This window comes from Lactuca sativa, chromosome 1, assembly GCF_002870075.4.
Source record: "Lactuca sativa cultivar Salinas chromosome 1, Lsat_Salinas_v11, whole genome shotgun sequence".
Classification (NCBI taxonomy): domain Eukaryota; kingdom Viridiplantae; phylum Streptophyta; class Magnoliopsida; order Asterales; family Asteraceae; genus Lactuca; species Lactuca sativa.
Genome location: NC_056623.2, coordinates 147,584,230 through 147,599,146, shown reverse-complemented (window position 1 = coordinate 147,599,146; position 14,917 = coordinate 147,584,230). Strand labels below are relative to the sequence as shown.

The window sequence follows — 14,917 nt, the reverse complement described above, 5'->3', positions numbered from 1 at the left end:
TTTGTTTTATTAATTTTTTTTATAAAATATGTTCTTTTATTTATTTTATTAATTATTTACGCTTTTATATAATATTAATTAATTTTAGGAAATATATAATAGATTTGACTCTAGCCTAATTGGTTAGAGCTTTTGTTGAATCAGGTGGGGGAAGGATTCCCAACATTTCAATGTACGTTGTTGTTAAATTATACAAGACATTGCTAAGTAATAGCAAGATACTTTTCTTTTAGTCTTTCTACATGTTTACTTTGTTTACTCTGCGTAAGAAATTAAAACAATCTAATTACCTAAAATTCCCATGTGTTAAGAAGATATTATTTATGTTTTTGACTCACCCATAATTTCCATGTTAATGAGAAATGAGAAAAAAATACGTTGTTTTTTTACATCTAATGTAGGGTATAAGTAGTTGTGTTAAGTAGCATTGTAGTAAAGTAAGATGGAAAAAATGGCCATTTTCTTCCTAAATGCCACTTGTTTTGTTTCCCACTTGTTGTTTATTGAGGAATGTTGATCATTAGCAGTGGAGTATATAGTATCAGACGAGGAGTCTTGGGTTTCTTGGTGTTACTGATGGAGCAATTCCATGTAAGTGATGCTTGACATAGTTATCACAATACCCATAGTTATTGTTGGTAAGTTCATTAATTCCAACAATAGTTTTAAAACTTAGACGAATTTTACAAATATACTTTCATAAATTTTCTATACTATGTCATTCTGGCAATTAGTACCAATAAAGTTGATCGTTGAGAATCAATCGTCCATTGGAAGCGTTGTGCGTGTGTTACGTTTCATGCATGCTTATCAAAATTCATTCAACTGTCGTTGACATGTTCTATAACTCATATTGCATTGAAACAAAAAAGGAATCCAACTATACTTTAAATGCAAAGTCGCAATAAATATAGCACAATGTGGAAATATCAAAACACCGAGTGTAAGTAATCCAATAATCATCCAAATGAACTTTCCGGCAGACCATTCATAACATTGAATATTTTTCGTTGAGCTTTCTTAGACTTAGAGAGCTTAACTCGAGGGAATGCAAAAGGATAAATATATGTATAATTTTACCTTAAATACATTATTAAGATCATTTTCTTCAGGAAATTTAATTTTTAAATAAATATAATTGTTAGTATACAAGATTATTATGCTTTCATTAAACACAATCATAATTTTAACTTTTCATGAAACCATTAATTATGTGGCCAAACATTATAAAAAGTTTGTACTAATTATCCCCTTTCATGTTGAAATGCTAAACAATGAATATGCATATTCTCACTTATGCAAGAAAGAAAAATGTATCAAGTTTTTTGAAAAAAAAAATAAATAAAGATAAAAAAAAAATAGTTATGTATAGTAAGGAGTATTATGGCCATTTAAAAATATAAACAACAAATGTGTCATTTTCCGTAATGGTTGGGCTGTATGTGACGATATGTACAATTTTAGGGGAGGTTGATGCAAATCACCATGGCTAGAGATTAGGGTTAGGGTTGACGCCCACACTTTTCTTACTATATATATTAGATGTTCAGTTTCATTTTCATACGATTTCACAGCCGCTGTCATAATCTACCCTGTGAATCTAGATCCAGCATTCACACATCCAAATGTAAGCGATATATTTTTTCTATATCTTCAAACTATTCAACTACTGGCGTTAGGATATCTGAATATTCTTTTGATAAAGTTATCGATCTGCGTCTTTTTCTCGCTTGATAATCAGCAACACTTTTTTGTGTCGATTCTAAAAACAAATTCTCTATCATGCTTCTAGATCCAAAAACTAGCAAATATCGGCAACATTTTAAAACGAAAAACATGTAAGTTAACTGATACGTTAATTTATACCATTCTGAGTCATGTGTTTTCAAGCTGTTATGTCCTTTCTTTGGTGTTTCGAAGTTTATGTTTTTGGTCTGTCACTCACACTTTTTCTTGATCTTTCCTCAGTCTAGTAGAATCAGATCGGTACCAGTTAGGTGTTCATTGCATTTCAATGGTTTTGTGGGTTTGTGAGAGGCCGCTCTGCCTTACCCTTTCAAAGGTAAGTTTATTAAATGTTTTTTTATGTAATTGTTTTGATTCCAGTAAATCTTTAATGCTCAACTTTCCAATTTATGCTATATCTTGTAACGCTTCAATAGTGTCTAAATCTGATATATTGTTCCATTCTTACAGAATAACGTTTGGAGATGATGGCTATCTTGACAGAATTTGCAGATCTGATCTGTAGCTCTTGAGGTGCTTGATCCTTAAATATCAATAAATACGAGAGGGAGAAACGCATAGCAAACCATTTGAAGAACCGAGTAGATGACGCGTGCGACAGAGAGAAAGATAATATTTTATCATGGTCATCCATCCAATCACCACAGCGCGTAGCAGACATAGCAATTCTCCTGCTTCCCATTTTGTTATTTTCACAATCCCGGCGATAAATGTGTTCGAGATGGGATTTGTTGAAATTAGATTCAGAGATCAAACATTTCCATAACTTTGAAACGCTCCTATAACGGATCAGATCCCTCACCTCTAACCTTATCAGTATTAGTTGAATCATTTCCTTTGGCAACTGTGCCATTGAAACCGTAGAACTGAATGCCCAAGTTGGAAAAGAGAGAGTGGGTTGCCTGTGAGAATATGAAATATATATATTTTGGTATGTGAAATTTGTATATTTTGGTATGTGAAATTAGATGAAATATATGAATGTATATGTAAAATGTATATGCAATTATGTATGTGTGAATATGTATGAAAAAATGTATGTGTATGTGTGAATATGTATGAAAAAAAATGTATATGTATGTGTATGTATGAAAAAATATATATGTATGCGCATGTATGAAAATGCTCGTTCCACTGTTGATGTTGGAATCGGTAAAATCAATGTTAATTTTAGTAGAAGATATACCATTAGATATATGGTATTCTTTGCTTTAACCATCATCTTTGCCAAGTTTGCAATTCCCTTCAAGTTATTAAAGTTTTCATCTCCACATACATCCATAATATAGTTTTAAAGATTTGCTCTAAGTGTTCCAAGGTTATGCATTGGGAATTCGTTAGAATAAATTTTAGCAATTTTTAGTAGTGCCTCCACATTAAATGCTTGAAAAGACTTACTTGGATATAAAGAAGTCATCGAAACAAGTAATGTTGTTTGTTTCATTAATGCGATTGTTGAGCTCCTGTAATTGCATATCTATGACCGCAATAAATATATCAACTTTGTAGTGGTGCAAACAATTAATCTGTGAGTTAAACAGAAATACTTGTTAATAGTTAATTAGGAAAGTTGTGAAAGTAAATAAACTTTCTAGTCGCTAACCTTTGAATCCTTGTGACAAGTTAATACATATGGAGCTTCCGTACTCAAAATCACAAAATCACATTTTTCACATTCTTCACAAAATAAATTACCATCGTTTAAATGTGCCCCTCCCCCTCCCACCCCCAACCTTCATTCCTATTTTTTTTGAGTCTATTCTTAGAGGACCTCACTTGATGCATGTCATTTCAATATTTTGGTCTTTCTTTTGTAATGCGGTATTCAAATCATTTGTGACCACTAAGATATCAACCATCAAATGTACGCAAAATATAAAATCAAATGTTCATAACGACTTCAAAAGATGACGTGCTTCGACTTTATGATCTTGAGAAGTACAATGTTTTATAATGTCTTCGATTATTTCACAAATTAGAAGAATATATTCTCTTGATATTTAATAGTGAACCATAATGCAAACCCCATGAGCATCACCTGGTCATTTGATACCAACTTCTTGATTCAAATCTATACCACTTTGGATGAAACCTATAATTGAAGTAAATAATATAAAAAAATTAGCAAAAAAAACAATGTCAGTTAGCATAAAACAAATTGACAAAATAAAAGAAAATTGCAGCTAATGCTTCCACTACTATTGTTGATTGTTTCTCTCTTAACATGTCCCGATGCTTATAAGAAGATCCAATCAATTTAACAAACGAGAAATCAACTGAAAAAATCATTAATGTCGCAGTGATTATTTGCAACAAACACAAGTGCTAACTGTAATTAAAGTGCAAAACAACGGATAGAATGTACAGATTCCACTTCTTTCATAATGAAGGTCTTCATGCTATTAAATGCACCTCTCAAGTTACTAGCTCCATCATAACCTTGCCCTCCGATAATATGTGTAGTTAATCCATATTCTAAAAAAATGACTAAATTGTCTTTTTAGGTGACAATGTTGAAGTGTTACTTGTTGGATTAGGTGTCTAAGTCCATAACCATTTTGGTATTCACTTGAACCGATTATAAGCATGGTCCTTTTGGGTTGCATTCACCATAGCAACTTGTAGTGTGAATTAAGGAGAGCGAGGATTAATTATTATTTATTAATATATTACGAGAATAATATATTAAAAGAGAAATCATATTGTTTAATTAATATTAGTCAACAATTAATTAAGAATTAATTTTGTGGCTAAAAAAGATTAATTAAATAAAGGGGACTGATATTGTAATTTTAAGATAGTTACAAAGTTGGGCTTAGGATCTATAAAGGAAGCATGGACGAATTCTCTATGGAGGTCCATATAGAAATCGCCCAAGAGCCTTCTGGAAGGGTTTATGGGTTCCTTAAGGCCTAAGCAATCATATTAGGGTTTCCTAGTTGAAAACCCTAATAGCATAAGTATATAAGTGTCACACCTTACTAAAGCGGAAACACAAGATATTAAAATGATAAAGGTTTCATTGCAAAAGATAAAGGTACATCACCATAGCAATAGTTAAAAGTTTACAACGCATAATTTAAACAAAACAACGTACAAGTTTTCCAAAATGACATTGTTCAAAATATAACTTCATAAAATAACTTCCACACGATGCAGGTTGCTCTACGATGATGGATCTTTGTATCCACTTACTAATTATTTCTTGAAAAAGCATGTAAAATGAGTGTCAACTATGAAAATAGTTGGTGAGTTCACAAGTTTAAAAAATTAAGATTTGGTATAAGACTTTCGATAAATACAAGTACATTGCTTTAATGAGAAACAAAGTTCATTTCTATAATGAGAAACAACGTTGATTGCTATAATGAGTAACAAAGGTGATTGCTATAATTGATAAACGAGTTTATTTCCATAATAAATAAGATGTTTGTATGTGTAAGAGCAAACAATGAGTTCCCAACCAAGCTATGACTGATTCCCTATCAAGATCTATGTTTATCGTTCCGTAGATTATATGGTATCATTCACTCCAACAATCCGGTGAGTGAGGAGTTGTTAGTTCCTAATATTTGATTCCGCTATGGATTATGCTACAGAATGGCTTGTAGTAGCTATCTTGCTATGGAACTTGCTATAGAATTACACTCTGTAGGTAATATTTGAATAACTACGGAATTTTGTTACAGAATTAAAAACTATAGCTATTCTACTATGGAACATACTACCAACTAGTTAGAAGTAGGTATATTTGCTACGTAATTAACAACAAAATTGCATTCTATAGCTAATATTTGAATAACTACATAATTTTGGTACGCAATTGGAGTCCATAATTATCATGCTACGAAATTTGCTACAGAATTATAAGGTGTAGGTATTTTGCTACAACTGTTGCTACAAATTAAAGTTTGTAGTTACTTTGATACATAAATTGTTACGGAATCAAAATATGTAGCTATTTTGCTACAAAATTTGCTACCACATCTATGTCTGTAGCTAGCTTGCTACGACATTTGTTACGGAGTCAAAATCCGTAGCTATGTCGCTATAGAATTTGCTACAAGATCATAGCCCATAGCTATTATACTATAATATAAAAACCATAAATATTATTCAATAGAATTTTCCAGTATGCAATTTTAAGTCACCATGGCTTATTTTTTATAGAAAATGTATTGAAATGGAAATAATAAATAAAGAAAATAATAATAATAATAATAATAATAATAATAATAATAATAATAATAATAATAATAATAACAATAATAATAATAATAGTAATAATAGTTAAGATGAAATAACATCAATGAATCAATAATGGAAAATAATGAAGAATTAGGGGCTAAAAGTGTCACAGTTGAAAACCTTCTGTGAAAATAAATTTGTTTTGTGGGTATTTTTCATCATTATGGGAAAAATCAGGGTCTAAATTGAAAAATCGAGGTTTTTCATCGTTTACTCGACGGATAAATTAGGGAGGATCAGGATTGGATTTTTGGCAGCCCACGATTTCAAGAAACACGTTTATAAGCCATAATCTAACCATAATTGATCTAGGACCAAATTATGTGCGTGTTTTCAGTTGCCAGTCGAGAAAAGGGTCAACATGAAGGACAGTTGCGATCGGAAGGAGGTTACTATCGGACTTGGTGTTACCGGAGGTGCTACTTGTAGGGAAAAGGGTGTCGGGAGGAGTGTTCCAGTATCACTCTAGCTATTGGGTAATTCTTCATCTCTTTTTTGTATCTCCCTTTCTTGTTTCCACTGTTAAACCACCAAGGACCGCCACTGGCAGCCTCCTACCACTAGTGTGAGTCAGCTCCAGCCACCACAGGCCATCATGTGTTGGTGGTTGTGGTATTTTGGTCCAGGGAAGTCCTAGGCTAAGACATGAATGGAAGCTTTATACATTTTTATTATTATTTTGTTAAGCACTAACTTTATACTCCATTAAGTCATGCATTAAGACTTTAGAGTATAGTTGTTTTGTATATTTTGGAAACCTCATTTGTAGTCAATAATTGTATTAAAAATGTTAAACTATAAACTTAATGTGACATCCCCATTTTCACGGCCAGAAAAGACCGATTTTGTTTATGCTTTATAAAAACCAGAGTACTATTTTTAATAAAAATGTTGCGGAATTTGTTCCCAGAAAAAACACGATAAATACGTTATTAAAAACATTTTCGAAGGAACGTATTTTATTCATTTTAAAACGTTTGGGATGTCATCGTTAATACAGAAACATAAGCATAAATAGAACTTACAATTATTTACACTAGTTATCTACATCTCTTTAAATATCTTAGTGTAATGTCACTTCATATCGTCACTTGTGATATAAATAAACTGAGTGGGTCATGTTGGGAAACCTGGTGAGTACATAGGGTTTTCAACCCACAATAATATAATTATTATGTTTAATCATCAAACAGTTAACCCATTTATCCATCTCCATTATCTTCTTTATCCTTAAGGATCTAACCCTAAGAATCAGTTATTTCTTATTCATTCGTTCCTAAGGAAACAATATGAAGTCCATTGTTGCCAATGACACATTGGTGAAGCGCAGCTGCTAATCTTGTCACTTAGGCGCAACTGCCAGAATTGGGACATTTTCTATGAGGCGCTTCTGCCGGGTATTGACCTTTAAACGCTACTGTCATGGTCATAAGGCTCCCTATCAGGCGCAGCTGCCGATACTGTCCTTAGAGCGTAGCTGCTAGGATGTTTACCATAGATCTAAAACATCTATGGGTTGTAGCCCAGCTGCCAGTGCTCATCTATAGGGTACTAGGTCCACTGCTGCCAATGTATACCTATAGGGCACTAGGTCCATGCTACTAATGTTCCTCTATTTCAGCTCTTATCCCTCATCATTCATCTACCCATGTTTTACCCAACATATTTTTTAGATATAAAATACTTTATATAGTTTACATCATTTAAAACATGTATAAAAATCTTTCACCAGCATAGACAGCAAGTATCCAAACAATATGCACACATAACATATAATTTATAATAAAATACTTCATATCTATGTGTAAGATGAAAGGGACCATGCACTCACCTGATTAGGTGATGACTCAGTACTCGGACAACGCTTCGATACCCTCAAAACGATTTTCCTTCGATAAAACCTAGTACCAATACCACTAGGGTTTAGTTTAACGATAACCGCGACAAATTAATTAGTCTGACTATTATTAAGCGTTAATAACACTTAATATAACTCATAATAATAGCCCAAATAATTATTTTAAGGACCTAATAACATCCCTATAATTATTTGAAAGCTATATTAAAAATTGCCTAAGCGTAGCACACTTACAGCGAATTTTATCGAAAACCGGAACTTAATTGGAGCAGCGTTTGGAAACCGAAAGGCTCTTTTTCTCGGGACTCCGGGAGCCTCGGGGTTTCCTCGGGGGCTAAGGGGCTTAACTAGGTCTTAGGGGGGGGGGGTTTATAGCACTTAGAGAGAGAAAGTTTGTAGAGAGAGAAGGGAAAAATGGTGTGAAGAATGAAGAAATCTCGACCCCCTTTTATAGCCTGCGAGGCCTCGGTATGCTGGGCGTACCTCGGACCTACGCTGGGCGTACCTCGGACCTACGCTGGGCGTAATGGTTTGGATAAGAGCGCCACCTCGGACCAGCTGTCTTGCACTCCGGAAGAGATAAGGGCGAGGGTACGCGGGGCGTACTGGCTTCGGACGCGGGGCTAAATCTCGCTCTATCGTAAATTCACTATTTACTCTTCTCAGTGCCGTGCCGGTTCTGTCGCGAAACTTCGACGGGTCATAACTTCTTCGTTATAACTTGGCTTTCGGCGTTCTTTATATGTATGGAAACCGTGTGACATATTCTACAACTTGGTTAAGATTATTTATTCTAAATAATCCTTTGTCGAAAAGTCGTTTTCGACCCCTATTGCCTCTAAATTGACTAGCCCGGATCTATGACCGTTACACTTAACCATTAAGTCCTTAATAAAACACCAAAAATGAATGAAAAGCTAAAATGGCATATTTTTCCAATTCTGCCCTTCAACTTCAAAAATCTGTTTGAGGCAATCCGAACATCTAAAAATTATGAGACTTACTTTTCTGGAATGCTTCGTATGTCTAGTTTATTCAAACATCGAATCAAATTTCTAAATTCTTGAAAGCAAGCTGTTGTTGGAGGACATGATTGCAGGATAAGAATTTATGGGTTTGGATCATATGACATGTCCATTTTTTTTGAAAACTCTTCTCAAATATGCATTTCACTAAATAGTTGTTCGGAAAATCATCATCTCTATTCAAAGATCCAGAAACTAGAGGAAACCATACCTAAAGAAAGGATAGAGTTGGGTGATGTGAAAAACATGGTCAATGACATGAGACACATAACTAATTAATGATATATTTTTTATTGATTGCATGTTTAGGATTTGTAGTTAAGTTTGACTATTAGATTAATTTGATTGGTGTAATGCCCCGGTTCATGGTACGTGAATTTATTATACTTTATTTATTATTTCTGGTATATTTAACTCTATTTAAAAAATAATAATAGGGTGGGGTAATTAGGGCTATTTATGGACTCATTGGCAATGGAATTGTTTTTGGGGTCAGAGGAGCCGTTATGTCAAACTTGAAGGGCCAAATGCTATGTTTTTGAAGCCTTGGACCCCCTTTGATCGGACACCAACTTAGGGCGGCCCATAATCACGTCCAAAAGGCCTATTAAGCCTCAAAATTTCGGCCTAACCCTATGAAGTTAAGGGGGTGCCGTTTTTCTTTGTGTAGCCAAGAGTGAGAAGGGAGAATAGAAAGAATGGGAGTGGAGAAGAAGGGAGCATTGAAAGTGAAGGATGGAAGGAGGCTATGACATCTTCATCAAGGGAGAAGCATTCATCATTCTCAAGTAAGTCATGCAATCTTATTCTCCTTCTTTCTCTTCTTTCTTTAAACGGAATCTTCACCACCACCACCACCACCAAGGTGGTGGCAGACACCGCCAGCCACCACTGCCACTATGGCAGTGGGTAGTGATGCTCTAAGGTGTTTTGAGGGCTAAGTGGTGACATGGGCTGTTTTGATCCCAAACCTTAAGCTCTAGTTGGTATTCTTCCCATGAGGGCATTGTACTTGTTTTGATGTTTTATGCAAGATATCTCAAGAAAAGGGGTTGATATTTTCATTTAATTCCATATCAATGAAGTTATCTACTGTTATGAACTCATTTTACTGATTATAAGACTCATTGGATAGGTCTTAATGGGTTAAGAGGTCAAATTAACCCTAAAAAGACAAAGTTGTGATTTCAAGATTTTACCCTAATCTGTCCATGTCTTTGAGAGGTTATATCTCGATCATGCGAAAACCATTTTAGTCGAAACCAAAAGCCGGAGTTTAGATTTTGAGTTCTATACATTTAATTAGTTTTGACCAAAGGCCAGAAGTGCCCTTAACTAGGGTGAAATGGACCATTTACCCTGGTCCGTAATGAGCTGTTTTGCGAGACAGTTTTGTAAAAATCGTCAAGAATTGTAAAAAAATCGTACATTGGTGTGCAAATACTAATTTTAAAGCTAATGACCTTTATTTATTGCATGTAAAACAGTTTTGAAAAATATGGCGTTTAAGCGGGGTAAAACAGGTCCCGAACAAGACTATAACTTCTATGTATAAATCTGAAAAAAAAAAATAATAATAATAATAACACTCAAGCCATTATACTTTTGAGATATCAAGTACCATAACTTAACTTTTTTTGGTCGTTATTAGGAAGTTGAAGGTTAACCAAGTGTGAAGTGGTGTTTGTATTATTTGAAGGGTGTTTGACTGCTAGAGGTGAGTTCCTCACTTCATAACCTTAGAGTATTATATGCCAACTGTTAGGTCGGGTGAGACTAGGAACTATATGGTTGATAGTTAAAGTAATACTTGTTGCATTAGTTATGTTTGATGTGCTTATTTGTTATGTGGAATGTATATGCATGATATGTTTGGGTTCGACGGCTAAATACCGAGCCAACTGACCGAAGGCCATTGTGTCAAGTCAGGGGGACCGATGACGGAAACGCAAAGTCCGTGGACTCGATGCTGAATACCGAGTCTTTATTTTGGTGTTGTTTGGGATTTGTTCCCAAATAGACACAGGATATATGATATTAATGTTTATATGTTATATCGATGTTTTCATATTTTGTTGGAGGCATGATAAGTAGGAGTAGGGTGTAATATTTCAAATGTTATGTTGTATTGGAAGTCACTAAGCATTGTATTTACCCATTTATTCTAAAAATGATTATTACAGGTACATCAAGTACCAACAAGGGTAAGGATTCATCTTAAATATACACTAACGCAGATGAAGATTGGGTCATTTTCATAAATTTTATTACGGATTTTAAGGCTTTTATTATTCTATTATAATGGAGTTACAAACAAATGGGTTTATCTAAAGTATGTTTGGAATTACTAAATTGGGGATTTGAATTTTATAAATTGGTTAAGTTATATTATGGATGGGTGTTTTTTTTTACAAAATAATTTCAAAAAGTTTAAATTTATTGGAAAATTTTGGGATATAATAATTGGTGTTTTGGACAGAGTCAAATTTTATTTGATGATAAACTATGTTTTTATTAAGAGTTTATGTAATTTCTTTTACTGTTTAATGCAATTTTATAGTGTTGGTTTTGTTATTAATTTGCTTTTGAAAAAGCCGACTCATTTTTGTATTTATTTTAATTAATCCCGTCACATTTTTGTTGTTGAATTGTTATGGATGTTGCTATGAAACATATTTTGTCAAATTTTTTCTACAACAGAAGTAGGTTGTGGTAAATTTACTACAACATATTTGATACATCGTAGTAAATTCACTGTGGAATGTTTGCTAAAATATTATCCATAGTTGATTTGCTACGAAAATTAGCTACGAGGCTAGTTTGTAATTAATTTGTAACAAAATTAGGTCATAGTAAATTTACTACGGAGTACTAGCTATGCCCCCATAGTGAGTTTACTACAAAAAATAGCTACGAATTTAGTTTGTAGTTAATTTGCGACAAATTTACTACGGATCGGGACATAGTTAATTCACTACGGACATGCAATGGAAATAAATTGTAGTTAATTTGCTACGATGTTGCTACCGATGTAGTCCATAGCAAGTTTTATACGAAATAAGTCTTTTGTAAATTCCGTTGTGAAGGTGCTACGCATACCGTAACGAACCTTTACTAATGAATAATTTGTCAACATAATGGATCCGTAGCAAATTCCGTCGCTAATCGATTTTAACTATAGAATATCATGTTTTAGCTACGGAATTTTTTCGTCGTTATTTTGACTTTTTCTTGTAGTGAGAGGACATTTGTGACATATTAATATATTATATGTTCTAATATATTAATATGAAATCATGTTATTTAATTAGTATTGATCAAGAATAAATTTGAACTTAATTTATCGATCAAAAGAGACTAATTAAATATATGGGGATTGATTACGTAAATCATTCATTCTTATATATGTGAGCTTATGATCCAAGATTCCTTATGTTAGGTTTAACCCATGTGGTGACCCATGGATACTCCATGGAGGTTAAAACCCATGGAGCATAAGGAATAGGTAAGTCATGAGTTACATGGTATAACCCTAATAGCCACACTATATAAAGACCCCATTTGTTGGTGAAATTGGCACTAGTGTATACACAAGAGGGCAAGCCGATTTCTAGAGTTCATGTGTCTTCTTCTCATGGTTATTCCAAGTGTTGATGATGTTGTGTGAACCATTTCAGGTGTCACACTTTGTCACACCCCAAAACCGGAACGGCGGAAAAGTTATGGGGTGGATGACGTCATGTCAAGTATCACAGCATATGCAGTATACTAATCAAAGTACAACAACCATTGCATTAATAATAATAGTTTTACATAAGTTACAATTCATAGGAACATCAAAGTAATACAAGTAATAATATAGGTGCCGCTCGGTACTAATTGTCTTCAACAAAAGCTCCCGGGATGTACCTGTCTATTGCCGACATGAGAATACAAGTTATTTTGAAAGCGAGTATCAGCATTTTTATAAATGTTGGTGAGTTCATAAGTATTTAGTGTCATTTGTGTAAGTAAGCATTTTATTCAAAATAACCTTATAAAAAGTAATAGTTTAGAATCTACGGTGTATTAGAGTCCTTTCCAGAAAATCCTACATTTTCTAAATAAAAGCAGTCTTCTACCAAGACTCGACATAGTTATGTTGTAAAAAGTAATTTTTCCCTAAACCACTATCATTATCAGAATACGTTAATTGACTTTGAAGAGAGTAGGAGAATATCACTAGTAGAATACTAGGGGAAAATAACATATGCCTCAGCAGGAATACTGTTGACTAAGGCAAAAGAAATCATAGACCCCAGGTGAGTATTGAATGAATGATATGCCTGGCTCAGTCTAACAAAAGGAAACACAGACCTCTGACGGTATCAAATGTATGATATGGCTAACAAGGTCTAAAACAAAGAAAAACAGACCCCAAACAGTATCAAATGAAAGATACAGCTAGCAAGGTCTAAAACAGAGAAGTATAGACCCCAGACAGTATCAACTGAAAGATACAACTAGCAAGGTCTAAAACAAAGAAACACAGACCCCATACAGTATCAAATGAAAGATACAGCTAGCAAGGTCTAAAACAGAGAAGTATAGACCCCAGACAGTATCAAATGAAAGATACAACTAGCAAGGTCTAAAAGAAAGGGAAAGTCCTAAGTGGGTTGTTTCAAGAATACAGTGTTAGATTCTCGTTACCTTAAGGCCATGAATTATAAGGTAAACATGGAGATACTCGTAACCATACTGATTGACACTAGAGTACTTGACGCCCTACAAGCCTCAGAATAACTATGACATTTGTCATCCCTTGGCTTGGTAGGCCGTGGACTGTAGCTAGCAGTCAGGGTGCGGGAGTGTCAGACCCATATATATCTATACACACAATGCCCGCTCTCCCTACAGGAGACTCTGGTTACCAACTCGACGACGAGGAGATCCGTGTCTTGAAGATGCATCTCGTATTTTGAATGTTATTAGAGGCGCTGGAGAAACGATATAGACTCGCGTATGAACTGACTCCTGTGGAATTCTCGTACTAGAAAGAGTAAATAGAGGCTCCTAACTATTCCTATAATAGTTAGTAGTGTCTCTGATCTATGAATGATGAATGGAAGGATGCCCTTGCTACCCAAGGGAAATGGACTGGCCGATGTAAACCTTTATGTCTATAGGTGTATACATGATATATAACTAATGTTTAAACGACCTTCAGACGGATATCCGATACCCACCAGGCCACATCCAAACAAGGAAAAGGAAATAGGGTGAACTAGCCTTCCTAAGTCCATTAAATATTATTTATATTACTATACAAGTACATGCATGCATTTAACGAAGTAGAAGCATTTAACGAAGTAGAAGCAGTTAACGAAGTAGAAGCATTTAACGAAGTATAAGCATTTAACGAAGTAGAAGCATAGAAGCATGGAAGAAAACTTTGACGAAAACTTTGGAAAACCTTTACACTTAAGAAAATCATGACTTGATATCCTTTTGTAAAATAAGTTTGAAGACCGTTAGAAATCCTTGAAAATCTTTCATAAACAAATTTTGAATATAAATTTGATAAAACAATATAAGTAAGGAAAAACCGTTGTTTAAAATACTGTTGTAACTGGTTTTGAAGTAAAACATACAGCGCGAGAGACAATTTGAGAAAACATTTAAACAAGGAAGACGTTTTGGAAAACCATTTATAGTGTCATTCTTGGTAAAACAGCTGAAAGTGTAATAAATCTTTGTGCATGTGGGTTATTAATCACATATGATTGATATTATATCTAGCATGTTTTAACTTGTATTCCCCCATAAAAGCATGTAAAAACATTTAAAAGGTTAATTCAGGGGTATGAACTCACCTGTTGTAAGTGGATCGGATGGAGGTGTCGGTTGGGTGCTCGGTGTCAAGTAAAGACTTGAACACATTTAGTGACCTATTAACATATGATGACATATGTTTACATATAATTAGTAATTATAATACTAATTAAACATGTATACCCATCCTAATGAGCGGAAAACACTTTGGTCAAGTGCTATGAGT

General features: G+C 34.0%; 1 long non-coding RNA gene across 1 annotated transcript; it reads left to right on the top strand.

Moving 5' to 3' along the window:
* Positions 1-1,579: 1,579 nt before the first annotated feature.
* LOC111895105 (uncharacterized) lies at positions 1,580-2,788 on the top strand. The gene is made up of 3 exons (XR_002851428.2): positions 1,580-1,838; positions 1,969-2,062; positions 2,197-2,788. It is a non-coding gene; the product is annotated as an uncharacterized LOC111895105 (long non-coding RNA).
* Positions 2,789-14,917: the final 12,129 nt, after the last annotated feature.